Below are 16,739 nucleotides of genomic sequence, written 5' to 3'. Positions count from 1 at the left end.
TTCTTGCTTTTCAGTGGAGCCATGTAGTTAGACACGCTGCAGTAACGCACTTATAAGAGTATCTCGAGTGTAACTTATGCCCACATACTTTCAGTATTCAAACTCTACGAGGTCGGCAGAAAAGCGTTGCTGCGAAGCCAATCAAGAGCGTGAAGCTGAGTGTAGGCCAGCTTTTTCGGTTGAGCCATCGTCATCATTATTGTCTGTAAGACAATAACTCACCGCACCATCTCCTAATCCTGTGCTTCGCCCTCATCATTTGTGACAGCCTAGGACCCGCGCCAAGCTTACCACGCCAAAACCTTTGAGGCACTTCAACATTGCGCCACCAAGTATATTCCTTCCCCATACTCTTCCACACCAGCATATCGTACCTAAAAAAAAAGAAATTTCTTTATTGCTTCTGTCATACTGTTCCCGCATCCCCACCTTCTATTTGTTCCACAGGTTCTATTCGACGCTTAATCACCCGCCATACATTGTCCCTCTACCACGCCGATCAGAACGCACTGATAATCCCCTTCAGTTAGCACAACCACGCCCGCACTAATACGTATTGAGCCTCGTTTTTTGTACCAAGCATCGAAAAACTGGAATGACATTTTCCTCGCCAAGTCGTTGTGATGCATCATCAGCTCATTACGTATTGTCCAAGATGTAATGTAAATCGGGCCCTTTGGTTAACCGCCTTTCTTCTTGTTTATGTACATATGTATGAGCTGGAAGAAACAACTTGCCGCAGGTAGGGAACGATCCCAGATCCCACGTCTTCGCATTACGCGTGCAATGTTATATATATATATATATATATATATATATATATATATATATATATATATATATATATATATATATATATATATATATATATAAAACCGAGAAGAAAGGGGGTTAACCGAGGGACCCGATAATTATTAGTCATATAATGAGAAGCCAACAAACACTGACACCAAGTACAACATAGGGGAAATTGCGGGCTTAATAAATGAAATAAAGTAAGGATAAATTATTGGAAATTAAAGTGGATGAAAAAACAACTTGCCGCAGGTGGGAACCGAACCCACAACCTTCGCATGTCGCGTGCGAGGCTCTACCAATTGAGCTACCGCGGCGGCGTTTCCCCATCCACTTTCTTGGGTATTTATGCGTACTAGTAGAACCCTGGGAGTGTTAGCCAGCGCCCCCACTCACAGACCTTGGCGGCGGACGTGGAACGTCTTTTTTGCCGCAGGCGTCACGAGAACGTGATCTTTTCGGGTGAAGGCAACTGGTCAATAAACCCACATATGCTACCTGAAGGCATCAATGTTGCCGGATTCGAGACCCTCGTTATGTAAAAACGAGAAGAAAGGGGGTTAACCGAGGGACCCGATAATTATTAGTCATATAATGAGAAGCCAACAAACACTGACACCAAGTACAACATAGGGGAAATTGCGGGCTTAATAAATGAAATAAAGTAAGGATAAATTATTGGAAATTAAAGTGGATGAAAAAACAACTTGCCGCAGGTGGGAACCGAACCCACAACCTTCGCATGTCGCGTGCGATGCTCTACCAATTGAGCTACCGCGGCGGCGTTTCCCCATCCACTTTCTTGGGTATTTATGCGTACTAGTAGAACCCTGGGAGTGTTAGCCAGCGCCCCCACTCACAGACCTTGGCGGCGGACGTGGAACGTCTTTTTTGCCGCAGGCGTCACGAGAACGTGATCTTTTCGGGTGAAGGCAACTGGTCAATAAACCCACATATGCTACCTGAAGGCATCAATGTTGCCGGATTCGAGACCCTCGTTATGTAAAAACGAGAAGAAAGGGGGTTAACCGAGGGACCCGATAATTATTAGTCATATAATGAGAAGCCAACAAACACTGACACCAAGTACAACATAGGGGAAATTGCGGGCTTAATAAATGAAATAAAGTAAGGATAAATTATTGGAAATTAAAGTGGATGAAAAAACAACTTGCCGCAGGTGGGAACCGAACCCACAACCTTCGCATGTCGCGTGCGATGCTCTACCAATTGAGCTACCGCGGCGGCGTTTCCCCATCCACTTTCTTGGGTATTTATGCGTACTAGCACTACTTATGCGTACACTCCCAGGGTTCTACTAGTACGCATAAATACCCAAGAAAGTGGATGGGGAAACGCCGCCGCGGTAGCTCAATTGGTAGAGCATCGCACGCGACATGCGAAGGTTGTGGGTTCGGTTCCCACCTGCGGCAAGTTGTTTTTTCATCCACTTTAATTTCCAATAATTTATCCTTACTTTATTTCATTTATTAAGCCCGCAATTTCCCCTATGTTGTACTTGGTGTCAGTGTTTGTTGGCTTCTCATTATATGACTAATAATTATCGGGTCCCTCGGTTAACCCCCTTTCTTCTCGTTTTTACATAACGAGGGTCTCGAATCCGGCAACATTGATGCCTTCAGGTAGCATATGTGGGTTTATTGACCAGTTGCCTTCACCCGAAAAGATCACGTTCTCGTGACGCCTGCGGCAAAAAAGACGTTCCACGTCCGCCGCCAAGGTCTGTGAGTGGGGGCGCTGGCTAACACTCCCAGGGTTCTACTAGTACGCATAAATACCCAAGAAAGTGGATGGGGAAACGCCGCCGCGGTAGCTCAATTGGTAGAGCATCGCACGCGACATGCGAAGGTTGTGGGTTCGGTTCCCACCTGCGGCAAGTTGTTTTTTCATCCACTTTAATTTCCAATAATTTATCCTTACTTTATTTCATTTATTAAGCCCGCAATTTCCCCTATGTTGTACTTGGTGTCAGTGTTTGTTGGCTTCTCATTATATGACTAATAATTATCGGGTCCCTCGGTTAACCCCCTTTCTTCTCGTTTTTACATAACGAGGGTCTCGAATCCGGCAACATTGATGCCTTCAGGTAGCATATGTGGGTTTATTGACCAGTTGCCTTCACCCGAAAAGATCACGTTCTCGTGACGCCTGCGGCAAAAAAGACGTTCCACGTCCGCCGCCAAGGTCTGTGAGTGGGGGCGCTGGCTAACACTCCCAGGGTTCTACTAGTACGCATAAATACCCAAGAAAGTGGATGGGGAAACGCCGCCGCGGTAGCTCAATTGGTAGAGCATCGCACGCGACATGCGAAGGTTGTGGGTTCGGTTCCCACCTGCGGCAAGTTGTTTTTTCATCCACTTTAATTTCCAATAATTTATCCTTACTTTATTTCATTTATTAAGCCCGCAATTTCCCCTATGTTGTACTTGGTGTCAGTGTTTGTTGGCTTCTCATTATATGACTAATAATTATCGGGTCCCTCGGTTAACCCCCTTTCTTCTCGTTTTTACATAACGAGGGTCTCGAATCCGGCAACATTGATGCCTTCAGGTAGCATATGTGGGTTTATTGACCAGTTGCCTTCACCCGAAAAGATCACGTTCTCGTGACGCCTGCGGCAAAAAAGACGTTCCACGTCCGCCGCCAAGGTCTGTGAGTGGGGGCGCTGGCTAACACTCCCAGGGTTCTACTAGTACGCATAAATACCCAAGAAAGTGGATGGGGAAACGCCGCCGCGGTAGCTCAATTGGTAGAGCATCGCACGCGACATGCGAAGGTTGTGGGTTCGGTTCCCACCTGCGGCAAGTTGTTTTTTCATCCACTTTAATTTCCAATAATTTATCCTTACTTTATTTCATTTATTAAGCCCGCAATTTCCCCTATGTTGTACTTGGTGTCAGTGTTTGTTGGCTTCTCATTATATGACTAATAATTATCGGGTCCCTCGGTTAACCCCCTTTCTTCTCGTTTTTACATAACGAGGGTCTCGAATCCGGCAACATTGATGCCTTCAGGTAGCATATGTGGGTTTATTGACCAGTTGCCTTCACCCGAAAAGATCACGTTCTCGTGACGCCTGCGGCAAAAAAGACGTTCCACGTCCGCCGCCAAGGTGTGTGAGTGGGGGCGCTGGCTAACACTCCCAGGGTTCTACTAGTACGCATAAATACCCAAGAAAGTGGATGGGGAAACGCCGCCGCGGTAGCTCAATTGGTAGAGCATCGCACGCGACATGCGAAGGTTGTGGGTTCGGTTCCCACCTGCGGCAAGTTGTTTTTTCATCCACTTTAATTTCCAATAATTTATCCTTACTTTATTTCATTTATTAAGCCCGCAATTTCCCCTATGTTGTACTTGGTGTCAGTGTTTGTTGGCTTCTCATTATATGACTATATATATATATATATATATATATATATATATATATATATATATATATATATATATATATATATATATATATATTTATATATATATATATATATATATATATATATACATATATAGTGCAACTGACGGTGGTTTGCTCCGTGATTTGCAACGCGGTGAACATGGTTCAAATGATGGATACGGAACCTCTAGTGGTGACATGGTGTAATGTCACCACGTGGCGAAGAAAAAGAAAACGTTGGCCAATGGTGACGCTGGTGATTGAACTCGGGGTCCTGCAGGAACGTGCGTCCATTTAGGAGCCGAACGCAGTAACCACTGAGCAACTGTGCATTTCTTAAGTTTAACACACCGAAAAGAGACGCAAATATAAGCAAAGTACAATACAAACAGGCAATAAATATTCAGGCAGGGAGGGAGCGAGGGAGGGAGGTTAGCCAGTGTAAGTACCGGCTGGCTACCCTGTCCTGGGGAACGGGTTAAAGTGAATAAAAGGATGAAGAAGAGGGGAAAAAAGTGCGCGAGGGTAATACACACTAGTAGCACGAGTAATGTACGATACTTCTGAAGCGTTTTCAGCTATAATGAACACAATTCTTTCAAGGCCTGCAACGGGATACGGTCCAACGATAATCCGAAGGAAAAAGGTGGCGATATTCAACGTACTCATTCGAGGCATAAATGCCACTTTTGCACCGCGTTGTGCAGTAGTTCTCACAACACATGCGCTATGTTTTCACCGGCCTTGCCAGAGGAACGAGATCGAGAACTTGTGTAGTATAAGATAAATACAAAACGATGCGAGGTTGGGAAACGGCTTGTTGAAAGCTTTCCAGATACTGAATTTAAAACTTGTCAAATAATGACACCACAATGAAAAGCTGCATATTAGCGTCTACAAGCACTGTAGGGTGGCACTATTCGCCAAATACTGCAATGGCTAAACACTGTAGCTGTATGGCAGCCAACAAGACTTTTGTTGGAGTTATTGCTTGCCTCGGTTTTAATGGGGCAGCTATGTCATTCAAATTTCGTTTCACCCAATTCATCATCAACATGCATCACTTATTTTGTCACTCTTTTCTCTTATTTATCCTAGCAAAGACTACAGTTTATCTGCTTTGCGTGGCCTCTCTGACTTTTCGTGTAAATAAGGCACGTCTTTGCTTCTTGATTACAGTGTGTTCCGTGGCGAACTTCCAGGTTTCAGTGCACAGGTGTGTCTTTCCATTTCATCTACTTCGACTGCGTTTTCGGCAAAGGTGCACTGAACGCTGGGCATTGCCTGCTAACCGTCAGAGTGTTATATGAGCTTTAGCCCCTCTAGGGTACAATAAGAAAGCGTTCAGGCGCGCAACATACAAAGTGCGCAAGGAATCTCGGAAATGGCGTTAATGTTGAAATATTAGGGTGGTTGCCTATTCCGTTTAGTTGCGAACTCTCCGCCAGATGATCCCCTGGTATAGTCTAAAATTAGATTCTTTTCTGCTCCTAACGACGAAAAATGGGGAAAAAGAAGAAATAAAAAACGGCCAGTTTCGGTTATTGTTTCTTGCACAGCGTATGTTCGGCTGTTTTTGTCCCTGTCTCATTATTCCACAGTTTCTTCGCAGATGTGTGTTACATGTTGCCAACCCAAACCCAGCTTCCGGTAACTGCAGGTATAGACTGAGGCGCTCATTCATCTTCGTGCAAAATTTCAAGAGAAAAATGAGGATAGATTTGAAACTGATGCAACTATGTGCTAGTGATACGTAGGAGTTCTCGTAGAGGCGAATGATGCAATCATCAATAACCTTCTTCTTGAAGCGAGGTGTAACAGCTACCGCAGTCTCAAACACGGCAAAGTATATTTCCGTGAGCCTTTTGTTTTATCATTTCTGCATTAGGATTTTTTTAAATTTTGCGCTCATGGAGTGGCACAACGCACCATAATTTAATTACTGCCAGATGCCACAAAACGGGGACGCTACTGAAGCGATTCTAAACAATATTTCTTGAACACAGGACATAATTGGCGTGGTAAATGGTAACGTAAGCGCGTCGAGTATGTTTTAGGTGCAGATGTTTGCAAAAAGGGATTAGAAGCTAGTTAATTTAATTTGACACAGTGACATAGGAGGCAGCCAGTTTTTTTTTCTTTTGGTAACAATTTTAGAGCCCCGAATGATATGCATACCATTCTTAAACATTAATTACACCAACAACAAAACGAAAAATAGCTTGGGCGGACTGTATCACTTAATGGTAAGTTATAGTTTGTTAGCATCTGGCAGATTAGCTTTGTAGTAGAACAATGATGCAAATACAGCATAAATCTGTTGTGGTCAAACGACGTGAGTGATCTGACATTATGTACTAATAGCTCAGCTTCTACTGCTACAAGAGTATAACTTCAGCATAACACCATCCTTTGTCATGGTGGTTCTCGTAAGCTATTCATTGGGTGGCCACACTACATTTAACCTGGGCAGTAAAAAAAAAAAGAAACAATATATCCTGTCTTCGCGCCACGAAGTTTGAGATTATCGCTGCACACCACCCTTAAACAAGCGGAGTCACCGAGGGTGTGGCATTAAATATAAAATAAAATTTAAATAAATTGTGAGGTCTTACGCGCCAAAAGTACGATCTCATTATGAGGCACGCCGTAGCAGGGGAACAACGGAATAAATTTAAGGACCTGGGGATCTTTAACATCCGTTCAAAAGGCGGCCGCCACGGCCCGGATTTGATGCCGCGACCTCGTGATTCTGAGATGAATTCTGCACTCTTATCTGGGAGCTTAAAAATGCATACCCCGGCTATCACGAAACGCCAGAATATTTTGTTATCTTGCGCTCGCGATCTCAAATTCACTGCACTGTCCTGACAGCCACGGCCTCCCGCAGGTGACGCTCCTGAACGCCAGGACGTGAGTTCAGGACGTTAAGCGACTTCGAATATTTCTCAGAAGCTGCACTTTGTAAGTAGGTGCGCATTTTTTGCGAAAAACAAAGCTGGTAAAATCGTTTCATTGTGATCGCTCTTGGGTTATTTGTTTTTCTTTCATGAGGAAGCGACATGTATTCTTTCTGACACTTCGGCCGTCAACACTAGATTTCTCAACGGAGCTCGATCGCAACATCAACGCCAGGCTATGGAACGACCGACTGCTAGGATCGCATCCGGAGGCTTGGCATTTCGCAGGCCAATCAAAAGCCCATTTCCGACAGCTGTGTTTGTTCAGTTGCGGTCTTCTTTACGTTTCGTTCGCTTCTCGGAGAAACTAATCTAGCTCCCATCATCTCCTGCGAAACGTTATCGACGTAGCTTGCGCAATATCCCTACTCCTACCCCCCCACCTCCTTCCCTATATCACTCAGATCACTCTTGCGCCCGTCTCTCCGCTTCGCCAACTCCGAACAGCATCGTTCAGCCATCTCGATCCTCAGAAGCGTAAAGATAGGAGTTATGTCATTCTTGCTTAGAGGTATAGTCGCGGTGCTGGTGTCGCTAAAACTAATATTACATTCAGCTTTGACTCGGTATACTTCGGTGGCGCAATGTCGTACCCCGCCAATGTTCTCCATGTTCTTCTTCATCTTTTTTAAAATCTTTACCGCGTAAAAATTTTCAAATATCTTTATCATTTTCTTTGCGCCGTTGGCAAAAACTTCTATCGGGAGCCTGTCGTGACTCACTGATGGAACAAACGGGTTCAACGTGCAGAATCTGCACATTGGGCTATATGCGAGACGACGCTGTGTAAGCACTGGATAAAAGTCGGCCGACTCGGATTTCGCAATGTGAAGCTTAAAGCACAACGCGCAAGCGTGCATTCGCGCTGAACCCTAATTGAATTGCTACCGCCGCGGACAGGAATGCAACTCGCGTATTGTACTCAGCAGCAATGCGTCCTAGGTACTGAACCGCCATGTCGGCTGCTTATCGTATACTTCCCCTATGGTGTTAAACGTAAGAAAGTGTACTACATGACATAGGAAAAGAAAAAGAATAAGTTCAGCACTGCTGATTTGGTCTAACGGGTTATTATTTAGTTCCGTCTTGTCCACTCTCCTATGAGAAAGCGAGCGCGGAGTCAAACGCAAGCACATGCAACGGCGTAATGAAAGCGCATACAATGGCACGGACACCTTATGGGCGCTTCCGTGCTTCATTCTAGGAGGCGTCGCGTAAAGCAGAGATAAAGAGAACGACGAGTGGACGGAGACAGACGGAGTGGGATAGACGCCAGTCACTTCCCATCCACATGCCGCAAGCCTATACGGAAAGTCAGGCGTGGTATCTTTCACAGGCTTGTGCTGCTCGAGTTCAGTACGGTCAAGCGCAATACGAAGCCGTCGCCAAGCCCATCCATCATCAGACCCGGAGAAGATACTAGCGCATGCAAAGCGTAGCTCCTTCACGCCAGTGCTTGAAGGCGGCGTGCAAGATTTAATGAGGCTCCAACACGCTTTAATCTCTGGACATCAGGGTGGCAGAAAAATCAAAACGTGTCAGCCAGATCACCAGAAGTATTAGCAGATATGTAAATACGTTAGGTTCTTTTTCACCCCAACTTCCTTCCCTACTATTGCAGAATGGCAAAATGGCCAAACAACCGAAACGATTCAGTCGTACATCGAATAGACTGCAAAGCCTGCTATCAATAGGTCACACATCTGAGAGCAAGTTCACTGCTTCGATGACCTCCAGCGATTCTAACACTGCTAGCAACTTTGCTTTTGCTAGTTAGTCGGTTGCTAAATAAGCAGCCGTATTCATGCTTTGCATCATTTTCTTACCTTAGCAGCCGTTGCTAGCAGTATGAAGGGTTACCCAACCTGCGGTAAGAGAGCAGTGCGCCATGCCACGTTGCCCCAGTGTACAAGAGAATTTGTGCGGTAGTCTGCCTTCTATGTGCTATCGTTCAAACACGTCATTGTCGCAGCAGCCTGCTTGCTTCTTTATGGCAAATTATATTTTTTGGAACATTTTTATAGAACATGCCTCATTCCATCGCAAGCAATCCAACCAGTCGTGCAAGTAGGGCAATAATTGCTCCGACGTCCACCTTCTAGAAGAATTGACATACCTCGACTTCACTTCAGTGATTATTTGCCTTACTTCAACTTCAGTGATTATTTGCCTTGATTATATTACACAACACACATTACGGACAATGCTTATCGTGCTCTTTAATACTTTCATCGAAATGCACCACACAACTCTTCCTTAGTTAAAATTAGTTTATTGAACTGTAATTCTCGCTGAACGGAAGCGCGCAATCGCAATGTGGTATACGTACCAATCGAACCATGGTAACATGCTTAAGGCTATTCAACATTGCAAACTCTGCTTAGTTTTACTCTGATTATTCCAATCTCAACGGATCATGTGCCCCTTAAATCCAGGGCTAATCTCACTACTTACACTTTAAGTCGTAAAATTTTGCGCCTCAGCCAATAGCTTATGTTTTACTACTCAGCTCACACCGTTTCAAATACAATTACCACCAATCGCTTTTCTCAACGCATCAACCACCACATAGATTTCCATCTCACGCCAGCTCACACCTGAGCCCATATTTTTTCCTTCTTGGTCCAAACAGCAATAAACTGGAACTGTCTGTCTAATGATGATGGTTTGCCCACTACTGACCAAAGAGGATTCGAGATCAACCGTCTGAACTTTCAAATGGACAGTCCGTGTCTCATTTAACACGCCACGTTAGGGCATCTCAGGTTAAGCAAACTTTTAAAATGCCATCAAAGCAACGAAGTTGCGTAATCTGTATATATTTGCTTTTTCTTGTGCATGGGTTTTAGCCGATGTCGCTACAGTTGCGAGTTGCTATGTTCCAGAAACTCCACTCAAGTGTGCTTTCAAATTTGTTAATTTGGTGAGCCTTTAGGTGACACCACTCTTTGTGACTAATTAATTTTTTGTGCTTGCACGGAGGTAGACACAGAACTGCACAGCGAACGACACAGCGAAGAAACAAAACTAAAGAGAAACTGACAGTGGTTCAGGGTTGGTCACGCATAATATTGCGCATGAGCGACAAACACAACACACAACCAACATTTGTTGTGCCTTTGCAGACCAGTGTTCGCCAGCCAGAGCATCATGTTGTGCTGCAGTGGTTGCGTGAGAAACCGAAAAAAAATCGAGTCCATGGTTGGAAATGCCGTGCCTAATCGAATTATGGTCACCGCCCGTCGAACCTAATGTAATTGCCGATATTTGTGAAGGTCGTCCATGAGAACGTCCGTGAAATGGCTTCTCTTGGCGGCCATACTACCATGAGCTATAGTGAATATTGATGGCATTGGCTAGCAAAACTGTTGGTACCGCACCACTGAGTCCTTTTCTCGCGGATCAATAGCGTGCAAAGTAAAACTAATCCAGCCTCAGCTGGGCAATACTGTTTAAGACAGGGTGAATGCGCCCGTTCTAAGCATCTATGGAGGGCATCGCCGTCACCCAGCTAAACTTAGGATAAAATAAAACAGCTGAAGTCATCGCACTTATTCGCGCACGACAGAGATGCTGACTTAATGAGAGGCTGGAGACACTGGCTTGGATGACGGCCCGGCATGCTAATCTGAGGGCTGTAAGTAAGAACTCTGGTATTCGCACCGATCACAGACGCATACTGAGCCCTTATACCTGGAAATTACTGAGCGAAACAACGCAGACAGTTGCTGAAGACCGAGGTCTATCAGCTGTCGCCTAATGGCTGCACCTCTTTCCAGGCACTTGAGGTTCTAGACTATGACGTGCTCTCCAAAAACCTAGCAAACACGAGAGCTCCCTGCTCACTCATAAGGCAAAAAGAAAACGCATGCATAAGGTGCAGGCATAATGGCTTTATGCAATGGGTCTCTGTCAGTGGCGAATTTATTTCTTTCTTTTTGCGCATTAGAGTGAGAGATGAGAGTTTATTAATAAAGGCGGAGAGGCACACTCCTTCAGCCTGCTACTCTGCCCTGGGAGAAGTAGAAAAGGGAAAAAAACTGAGGAACAAGACGTGTCGAGATGACGACAGTGGAAACAGGCAAAATACACACTGGGCCAGCCTACCCGTAGAGATTAGTCAAGGCTCGTGCTTCATCAAAAGTCAAGGAAGGCTTGGGTGACCTCAAAGCTAAACTGGCCTTCAGGCCAAGTTCCCAATATAACGTCCTCCAACGACAGTTCGTTTTCAACGCAGACAAGCTCACAACGCGCTGCTACATGCATGAGACATCGGCTACGTGCATGGGATATAATCTGCTGCAGCGAAAATTAGATATTTCGATCAGTCGGGCATGAATTACCGTAATCAAAACAGAAAACTAAATGCTCCGTGCGTAGAATTGTGACTGAGAGCACTTGTAATAGCAAGCTCAACTCCCACTTGTGCACGGTACCACTGACGTATCGATATGCTCCCGCTCACCATTTGCTGCTTCAGATCAACGCTGACCAAATTGAGCCAGCAATACGCAGATACACGTTTTGGTGAAACATCTTTGTCTGCTGCCATGCAGTATGCTTGAGCTATTTGTAATGCACTCGATGATCGACAACTACTGCCACATTGAAGTTGGTTCATATGTTCGCGTCACTCCCCACCTTTCTTTCTTGTCTTTTTGTTTGCATGGTTATACATATGAGGGAAAAAGGGCTTTAGAAAAGAAAACCTGAACTAGTGAAAGTGTTAAAAAATTCTGATCAAAACAACAGCTGAGGGCACGTATTGGAGCCACACATCACAGGCAAAAAGTTTCAGAGAAGGGGCTTCGTATACCAGTGCAAACAACTCGTATAACTTGCAATTTCGAGTGAAACTCCCGGTCCGCGAAAGCCAATATGGCAGCGCTAGTATGCGTACGATGACCTGAAACTACCATGCGTATCATACAGGGTCGTTTGAATGTGTGCGTATCTGACACGTTTTTTTGTGTGTTTTTGTTTTTTTCGAATGAGGCAACCGTGTGCTCTGATGAACACATCTAATAAAAGACAATGTGGTGCGTTATTTACAACTGAATTATGTAACACACGCTAATGAATAGAAAGCGATGCACTTGTGCTGTGGAAAAACAATGATATTTCGGCTCAGGAACGAGCAACAAAAACCAGACCTTTGCCCTGGTTTGCATGGTAATCGCTGCTTATACTTTGCGATACCTAGGAAGTACCGAGGAACAATATATTTGTTTATTCTTTAAGCGCTCCGCAATGTCTGCCCAATCCTTTGCAAATCGTCCACAACTCCTTTGTAATGCTTTGCAGCCCTTCACCGGAGGTGGTAGTTTAAATGCTCGTAAGCGAATCAACTAACTAAATAAATTCAGCCGCAAATAACGCCTTAATGGTCCTCTCTACTGGTTTTGCTAGCTCGAGCTATTTGTGCAGCCGATTATGTAAGGCTGCGCCCGATTACGCGTACGGTGGCACCACCATCAACGGTGACGTAGATATGTCAGCAGAAATGGTCGCCTGGAGTCCACAAACAGGCTCAACCCGACATTAACTAGCTAGTCCTTCCACGAGCACACTTATACTGCTGGATAGCGCTGCCCCTCAACAAGAAAGTAGACACTGATCTTTCTCGGTAATCTCTGCATCAAGAATCCGCTTGCTAAATCTGTTCCAACTCCATTACCTTGCGAGAGGTGCGCAGTATGAGTAGTTATTAAATCTTAGATCAGGGACTGCCGTGGACTCTTATTGACGCGTGACAGTTACTTCGGAATGTCTAGGGCAGTTCTTCCACAAACTCCCTCAGTCAAGTCCGATGGCTGGGTTAAGGAACATTTAACAATACGGGCCGAATTATCTGCGCAGCTGCTTCGAAACGTGCAGCGAATAAGTAATCTTTGCTTTCCTTTCGTTTGCAGCTGACAAAAGCAGCCTGCAAGGGCGGAGCTCGACCACACTTGAAAGCAAACGCAGTAGCCGACTATGATTACAAAAGCAAAACACCTGGAGAAAAATAAAAAGAAAGAAAGACGAAGAAAAAAAAGAAAGATGCACAGAACAATATGTTCAGAGAAGCTCTACTTTAGTCGAACTGATTTAAGAGTTGCATGCCACTGAGAACGGAGAAAAAAAACTTGGAATAAAGACACGGCGTAAAAGAAAGCGGACCGCTCGAAAAAAAAAAAAATCCCGTCGCTACCACCGCGCGTCTTTTTCTGACACGCGAACAAAGACTTCGACTTCCAAGCAATCAGTTCCGTAAGCGGCTCATGTACGGAGTACCACTTTCCATGCACTCTGCTGTTTTTCGGCGTTGTTATTTGCCACACACCGCGAGCACGTTTTTTTCCCGCAAGAACAAAAACTGCAACAATCATTTACATTCGCTGCAATGTTCTGACAACACGAAAAAAAGCAAAGGGCCTTCGGATTGTGTACAAACAAAAAACAAGCAATTTCAGAAAAAAAAAGCTTGCTGAAAGGTACAACAAGAACGTAAATAGCACAACATGCAATCTCGCAGCTGCAGGTGACAGCGTTCAGTCGTTCAGTAAAGACAGCAGCCTTCATAGTGGCGCCTAAGACAAATTCATTGTTGTTTCTTTGGTTCACCAGCTGGATGAACACAGCTGGATGACGACAAAATAAATTGTAGAGTGTAGCGTCCAGAAACTGGCACTGCATGACGCACGCAAAAGTCAACAAACTGGAAGCCCTAAGTAATTCGAAATGCGTTCAAGGCGGCGTGGTCATAAGTGACTTCGCCAAATCGCGCAGTGTCGTAAAGTATTAGCGAGAGAAAGAGAGAGAGAGGGAGAGATTAGGCTAGGTCACGCAGAACCTGCCTGTTTTGAGCAAAACGCAAAACAGCCTGAATTTGTGTTCAGGCGGCAAAGCGCTCCCGGATATCGAGCGCACAATGAGACAGCGGCATCGACATTACACTCGAGCAAGTTTCCTAAGATGGAAAAATTCAGAGCGTCTTCCCTGCTTTTACTTCTCTATATATCTATTAATATGGCTAAGAGTACATAGGGCAGGCATTAACAAATCCTAACTGGGAGCTTATCATCATCATCATCATCCTCATCATAATCATCATCATCAGCCTGGCTACGCCCACTGCAGGGCAAAGGCCTCTCCCATACTTCTCCAACTACCCCGGTCATGTACTAATTGTGGCCATGTTGTCCCTGCAAACTTCCTAATGGGCGGATGAGATTAAGAAGTTTGCAGGGAGCTTACCACTACTGTTGAAAAAAAAAAGTGTAGAATCATTGCATTCTACCAGTGATAACATATGGGGCAGGAACTTTGGGGTTAACAAAGAAGCACGAGATTGAGTTAAGGACCACGCAATGAGCAATGGAACAAAAAATGTGAAACGTGACGTTAAGAGATAGGTGGAACATAGAGCAAACGGGGATAGCCGATATTCTAGTTGACATTAAGAGAAACAAATGGTGCTGAGCAGGCCATGTAATGCGTAGGGCAGATAGCCGGTGGATCATTAGAGAGAGAGAGAGAGAGAAACGAAGAGGGAAAGGTAGGGAGGTTAACCAAGGACGTACCCAGTTGGCTGCCATACACTTGGGGAGGGAGAAAGAAAAGAATTGATAAGGAGAGAAAAGAAAAGTAATAGAGTCAGTCATTCACAGAGTCAGTCGCAGAGGCATCTCCGTGGTCACAAGCTTTCGTATAATGCAGTATCCATCACGAAGTTCTAAAGGACTTTCGTGGCCTTTTGCATGCAATAATGCACAGGCCATTATCGAAGGATCTTTCCTTCAAAGAGCTGTTAATTATCTAACAGGTTGAGTTTAGCATGTAGAGTACGTCATTGAGTCTCAAAGTATGGGCAATGACAGAGAATGTGCCCTAGAGCCAGAGCGGGTGCCAAGGAAAGGGAAGCGCAGTCGAGGACGTCAGAAAATTAGGTGTGGTGATAAAATTAGGAAATTTGCAGGCACAAGTTGAAATCAGCTCGCGCAAGAAAGGGGTAATTGTAAATCGCTGGCAAAGGCCTTCGTCCTCCCGTGGAAAAAAGACTGGCTGCTGCTGGTGGGGGTGGTGATGACGGTGTTAATGATGGTGGTATATACCGCATTAAACTAAAGACACTTTAAACACACTTCCTGACGAAGCAAAGCCGTGGTCGATAAAGATGAAAGAGAGACGTTATATTAGTTACCACTCGCTCTTTTAGAGCAAATGAAATCAAACGCTCCAATAGCTAGGGCTATGTCGTCGACTAGAGCTGTTAAGGTTCAGCCGACTTCTTTATCAAACATCAGTCATATTTCGCCGAAAAACTTGTATCGGTGAAAAGCAATTAGGCCCGTTATACCAAGCGGAATTTATTGGCAAATATCTTGCCAATAAATACTAGAGCGTCTTTAAACCTACTCTCACTACAAAACGAAAGACTGGCGACCTACTATTTGCATAAGCCTCATCACAAGAAGTCTTCTGTTAGCGCGCGTTACATCGAGCCCGTCTTTAAACATATCTTTGTGCCCTTATCATTTGTACCAAGTTTAGAAACGTTTGATCACTAGACAGAAAAAGAATAATAAATTAAAAGCAGAGATATTAGCCAGGTCTGAGCCGAGTTGTCTACTCTGCAGTGGGGGAAGGGAGGAAAAGATTAAGAGAACGAGAGAAAGTAAGCGCAGATGTCGACGACTTAGTGAAAATTCTCATCGCTGTATCACAGAGGGTTGCTCAATCCAGTTGTCTTCAGAAACTGCAGTAGCACCTTCGCGGCCTTCCGCTGCTGGGATATACGAGATTATTCATTGTTCCAAGATCTTGTTCAAAAATAAATGCATTCCATCTAGTTTCTTTAGAGCAGTACGAAGGGCGAGCCTTTCATTTTGAAAGAGTGGGAAGAGAGAGAGAGAGACAAAAGGGAAGGAAAGAACGGGAGGTTAGCCAGTGCAAGTACTGGCTGGCTACCCTGTGCTGGCGAAAGGGATAAAGGGAATAAAAGGAGAAAGAAGAGAAAGAGTGGGCTTCCTAATTAACTCATTGCATGATCAAGTTACTACCATCTTTCTCGCAATATTTCAAATTTACTAAACAAAATGAACCTGCCCTTGGTCACGGCACATTTCTCAAGACGATGAAGCTTTTTGTGATCGTGCGCATCTTGAAGAGAAGGCATTTTTTTCTTTATCTTTCACTTTTAATGAAGCTACTCTTCTTTTTAAACGATTTTATTGTTTTATTTCGTATTTCTTATCTCAGTGAAAATCAGGTCATCGCGCGCTTAAACAATCAAACGTACCGTTAACCTTGTTAAACCGCTATTGTTAATTACTTTCCGTAATTTTTACGATGACTTCTTACAACAGAAGCTACTGCACTATGTTTTTAAAATTTACTACCACCAATGTAGTGTACGGGTAGATGAAAAAGTATTTTCCTCAGTACTGCAAGATGATTATATCCGCGACAATTGCAGTTGATTCTAAAATTTCGGTCTAGGGAAGACGTCCCTAGTTTGTCAGGGCAGCCGAGGGACAAAGGGCAGAGGGAGAGCGAGGATGGGGAAGTGCGATCTTGCTGAGGTGCAT

General features: G+C 44.5%; 1 long non-coding RNA gene across 1 annotated transcript in view; it reads right to left on the bottom strand.

The window, feature by feature from the left end:
- The window catches only part of LOC135914020 (uncharacterized), a 324,394-nt gene that overhangs the window by 198,686 nt on the left and 108,969 nt on the right, over nt 1-16,739 (bottom strand). The gene's annotated exons all lie outside the window — the stretch shown is intronic.

Source organism: Dermacentor albipictus, chromosome 4, assembly GCF_038994185.2.
Source record: "Dermacentor albipictus isolate Rhodes 1998 colony chromosome 4, USDA_Dalb.pri_finalv2, whole genome shotgun sequence".
NCBI lineage: Eukaryota > Metazoa > Arthropoda > Arachnida > Ixodida > Ixodidae > Dermacentor > Dermacentor albipictus.
This window is presented reverse-complemented; position numbering and strand designations above follow the sequence as displayed.